Source organism: Acomys minous, assembly GCF_964271855.1.
Source record: "Acomys minous genome assembly, chromosome: 10".
Classification (NCBI taxonomy): domain Eukaryota; kingdom Metazoa; phylum Chordata; class Mammalia; order Rodentia; family Muridae; genus Acomys; species Acomys minous.
In genome coordinates this window covers 71,804,152-71,809,521 of record NC_140491.1, presented here as the reverse complement: position 1 = coordinate 71,809,521, position 5,370 = coordinate 71,804,152, and the positions used below count along the sequence as shown (strand labels likewise).

The 5,370-nt window shown below is 51.5% G+C and overlaps 1 long non-coding RNA gene across 1 annotated transcript; it reads left to right on the top strand.

Moving 5' to 3' along the window:
• The first annotated feature begins 4,119 nt into the window (after positions 1-4,119).
• LOC311607245 lies at positions 4,120-5,103 on the top strand. Its single transcript, XR_014782570.1, has 3 exons — positions 4,120-4,149; positions 4,684-4,829; positions 5,048-5,103. It is a non-coding gene; the product is annotated as an uncharacterized lncRNA (long non-coding RNA).
• The last annotated feature ends 267 nt before the right edge of the window (positions 5,104-5,370 follow it).

Sequence of the window (5,370 nt, the reverse complement as noted above, 5' to 3'; positions counted from 1 at the left end):
AAATTGTCAAATGATTTTAATACAGTTTTAAGTTTTATGTTTATTGTCAAGGAAAAAAAGTCCACAGCAATTACCGAGTCACATGCCCCTTAAATCTTTATGCTTCTGACAGCAAGAACAATAAAATATGTTTTTGCCCAAACCTTTTACCATTCAGATTGACGTGGCTTCTGCGACAGCTGCTTTTCTTCCGTCTGAACACCGTTTATGAGAAAGCTAACTTCGACCCACTTCCTCCATGGGGGTGGGGACGGCTGTCCCCACTGCTCCACAGCACAGAATATCCTCGGTAGGAAGCCCAGATCTGAAGATCTAAGTCCAGGAGGGAGAAGGTAAGAAAGCCAATGGGCAGATACATACTTTTATACAGTCTTGTTGAGCTGTGGCGGTTGTAGAGAGCCACAGTCTGAGGGCCACAGTCAGAGGGTCACAGTCAGAGGACCACAGTCAGAGGACCACAATCAGAGGACCACAGTCAGAGGAACACAGTCAGAGGAACACAGTCAGAGGGTCACAGTCAGAAGGTCACAGTCAGAGAGTCACAGTCAGAGGAACACAGTCAGAGGCTCACAGTCAGAGGAACACAGTCAGAGGGTCACAGTCAGAGGGTCACAGTCAGAGGAACACAGTCAGAGGGCCACAGTCAGAGGAACACAGCCAGAGGAACACAGTCAGAGGAATACAGTCAGAGGGCCACAGTCAGAGGAACACAGCCAGAGGAACACAGCCAGAGGACCACAGCCAGAGGACCACAGTCAGAGGAACACTGTCAGAGGACCACAGTCAGAGGGTCACAGTCAGAAGGTCACAGTCAGAGGACCACAGTCAGAGGAGCAGTCAGAGGAACACAGTCAGAGGACCACAGCCAGAGGAACACAGCCAGAGGAGCACAGTCAGAGGAACACAGTCAGAGGGTCACAGTCAGAGGAACACAGTCAGAGGGTCACAGTCAGAGGAACACAGTCAGAGGGTCACAGCCAGAGGAACACAGTCAGAGGGACACAGTCAGAGGAACACAGTCAGAGGGACACAGTCAGAGGAGCACAGTCAGAGGAGCACAGCCAGAGGAGCACAGTCAGAGGAGCATAGTCAGAGGAGCATAGTCAGAGGAACACAGTCAGAGGAACACTGTCAGAGGAACACAGTCAGAGGAACACAGTCAGAGGAGCACAGTCAGAGGAGCACAGTCAGAGGAACACAGTCAGGGGAACACAGTCAGAGGAACACAGTCAGAGGAACACAGTCAGAGGAACACTGTCAGAGGACCACAGAGAAGGCAGCTCACCGCTGAGCCCGGAGCCTACTGGTCCTCTGTACGTAGGGAGAGTTTCACAGCTGAAACCATTGTTTGTTGCAAGCACAGGAAGTGGGGAGGTGTAGCTCACAGAAAACACCAATGGGATTGAGATGGGAGGCAGGGAGCCTGGAGAGGGCAAGTGTCAAGAGGAGAACTGTGGAGGTGACTGGACACTGGAGCAAAGGGTGTGGCTCAGGCTTCAGGGAGGTTTGCAGAGCATACCCTCCTCCCTCCAGGGCCCCCAGTTGCTTTTAGAGGAAGGGAATATCTGATCTTTGGTTGCGCAGGTGTGGACTGAAGAGGACCCCAGGTGGAGGGTCATAGATGCAGGCAGCGGTGATGGCAACCTTCAGGCAGGTTGGCTGGAGGCTGGATCTCAAGGGAAAGTCGTGGGTCACAGGAATGTCGACCTTCAGGCGGGTTGGGTCCAGGAGGCTGAATCTCCAGGGAAGTTATTTTATCTTAGAGGATCATTGGGTGTTAACTGTATCTAATCCCTCTGGTGGAGTTTCTGGAGAGTGCTGGCAGGTCTAGTTTATGGCAGTGCGTGGTCATTCCCGGAACGCAGGAAGAAGTGAAATCACCTGGAAGACAAGTTCTCACAGAACATTCACAGACCACGGCATTAGTTGCAGAATATACATTACATATAAAATATGGCATTAATTTTGCCCTTACAATGAGTCCCCCAAACAATGGTGCTCTGTCCTGAGGAAGTACAGACTGTGATGGTAGCTACCATGCCATTTTCACTGCAGCCGCCCCCCCCAAAAGGCCTCGCTGGTTGGTTCTCTGCTGGGGAATTGGCAGAATTCCTCACCCCCACCCCACCCCCACCCCTGTAGATAGCCCAGGGAGCAGTTGCCCCTCAGCCCCAACCTCCCAGCCTGCCTCTGACTTGTTTCTTAGCCTGTTGAGCTACCAAGCAACTCTGCTCTTCTCTGATACTTCTGTCTCAAACCCCAAGGTGCCCCAGGTCACTAAGAAAGCCTTGTTTGGCAGAGCTTGCCTTTTCAGAAGCGAGACCAGGCTCTTTAGAAAGTCAACACTCTTCCAAAGGGCATGCCAAGGTGGTTCTTTTTGGCATAGTCTCTTAGGAGATGGGCCTTGTTCCTGTGACGTGGTGGGGGTATGAGATGGCGAGCACACTCTTAGGTCTGGGGAAAAGGTTCTCACAGAGTCCTGTCTGGGCAGATCTCAATGGGCAGGACTCTACAACAGGCAGGCCCATGGGTGCCTTTTCCAGACAGTCTGATATAACTCCCTTACCCTTTAGGGCTAGGCTCACAGGCTCTTTCTCAGAGTCCTCGTGTATTCCTCTGTCTTGCTCAGGCCACAAGCTGCTTGATATGCCTTTGTCTATGAAGAGCATTTACCACAGCTCTAGTAAAAATAATTGTGATGTATGCTGGTTTTCCATGCATCTTTTTTTTCCTCTAGACTCTAGACCCCAGGCTTGAAGCAGTAAACAAAACAGACTCCAATCTCATTGCCTATGGCCTAGAGGGTCTCTTCGGGGCCACACAGATCAGCTCTGGATGTTTGCCACTTCAAGACACAGTCAGTTGGCAAGACTCAGTGAGAATGTCATGTCATGTCTGCTTACTCTGAGTCCTAAGGGCAAGGTTATGGCCTGTTTTGATTGCTGCTTTATCCAAAAGACGTCATGGTGCCCAGCAGATAACAGATCTCACTAAAATTGGGACTGATGGATAAGATGTGTGGGCTGAATGGAAGAAATGGCTAAATGGATGGATGAATAAATGGGTGGATGGATGGATGGGATGGGATGGATGGATGGATGGGATGGATGGGCGAGTAGATGGATGGATAAATGGATTAATAAATGTATGGCTATGATAAATGGGGTAGATGGATGGGATGAATGCAGACATGAATGGGTGGGTGTGTGGATGAAGGAATGGAATAGATGGCTGGCTGGATGCATGGATGGATGGGATACATGGGGGTGAGCTGGACGGACAGATGGATGGGACAGATGTATGCACGCATGAGAGAGGGACTGGATGGATGGATGGATGGATGGATGGATGGATGGATGGATGCATGGATGGATGGGATACATGGGGGTGAGCGGGACGGATAGATGGAGGGGACAGATGTATGCACGCATGAGTAGAGGGACTGGATGCATGGATGGATGGGATATGGGGGTGAGCAGGACGGACAGATGGATGGGACAGATGTATGCACGCATGAGAGAGGGACTGGTAGAATGATGGATAAGGCAGGTGAATGAATGGATGGATGGGATGAATAGATGCATGAACGGATGGGTGTACTATGGAATAGATAGATGAACGGATGCACGCACGAATGCAAACCTAGAGAACTGGATGGGTGGATGAGGTATATAGGATGGACGAGTCCATGCATGGAATGGGCAGGTGGACAGAACGGACTGGGCAGCTGGGACGAGTCAATGAATGGATGGGTAGACCGGATGGATGGGCAGAATGGATATATGCACGAACGGATAGATGTGTGGAAGATGAATGCAGCAGATGGGTGGGAGAATGCATCAGCAGATGGACTGGATGGGTAGATTGGGTATATGGGGTGGATGAAGGCATACGTGGAATAAATGAGGGGATTGGCAGGATGGGTGGGGGGATGGGTGGGATGGGTGGGTGGATGGATGGGACGGATGGGTGGATGGATTCATCCCTCCGACATTCACAGCTTCCCTTGCAAGCAGACATGGCCATGGGACAGAGTCTTGCCAGTTGGATGTGTCTGAAAGTGCCAAACTTCCAGTGCTGGTCCATGTGGTCCTAAAGAGATACACTGAGTCCTGGGGAAACAACAGCAACAACAACCTATAGTCAGAGGTATTTGGTTTGCTAAAGTCCGTGTGGGCAGAATCCAATTCTTCCCACTCCATTGCGCTCGGTCCCTTTACTGTAGTGAGAAATCACTGCCATTGGACAGCCGAGTCTCTGGATAACTGAGTCTCCAGAATAACTGAGCCCAGCTGGCACATGCCCGTGACAGGTGTGGCAGAAAGCTGGTCTAACTGTTCTTTGCTTTCGGTGTCCCTCCTGGCTTGTTCAGAATGGGAGAAAGCCACATTCAAACATTTGTCCCTCAGACCTTCTCTCTCCTGAAGGAGCGAGCAGGCTGTGCAAGCTGGGGGGTGGCTGGGGAGCACGAGGGTCAGACTGCCAGGAGGAATCTGGACTCAGCATGTGTTCTAGCCCTGACTTGTCTGTGACTCTGAGCTGTCGCTTGCCGCTTCGGATACTGATCCCAGCCTCACGGAGATATGTCAGCCTCAAAGCTCCGGACTGCCCGCACTGGGTCACGCCTCTGCCGTGGGAGCATCTGTAAAAAGGAGTCATTGTGATCATTATTGCTTTTCTTAGGTCCTGGTGTCTCCACTGCAGGAAGCCCCTCGCTGAAAGCATTTTGTCTCCTTCCATTTCCAAGCCAGACGGCCCCATTTTTCTCCGGCTTTCCGCCGTCGTGAGCTGCCCGGTGCCTATTACACAAACCCCAATGCATCTTTGAAGTGAGCAGCTAATTATGTTCCAGGAAGTTATAGATCTGGAGTTTCCCCGGTGCCAGCGGCAATCGCCTGCTCCGGCTCTCATTTCACAGAGAAACCTTCCAGGGCCTGATAGAGGCTGTAATTGGGGCCCCCTTTCCAGCCCTGGGGACCCGTGGGGGTGTGCCCTCTCCACCTGGGGAGGCCACTAATTCTTCACCTTCTCAATGCCACCTTTACAGGCCCAGCCCTCTCTCTGCAGAAAAGTGGTGGTGTCCAGAGAGCTGTCTATAGTGGGCTAAGGGAGGTGGAACTGGGGCTCAGATGTCCAGAGCCGAGACCAACGGGAAATGCCCCTCCCTCCTGGTAAACATATGGTTGATAGTAAAATCTTTTTGTTGCTGCTGATCAACCGAAAATCTTGTGTCTATTTTATAGATAAAGGATTGGACACCTAGTCCACCCTGATTGGCTCATCTCAGCTCCCCAGCAATCATACAATCCCTCCCAGGGCTATCCCCCAGGGGACCACTTCCTCCCTCCACAGTGACCTTACCCAGTTCAC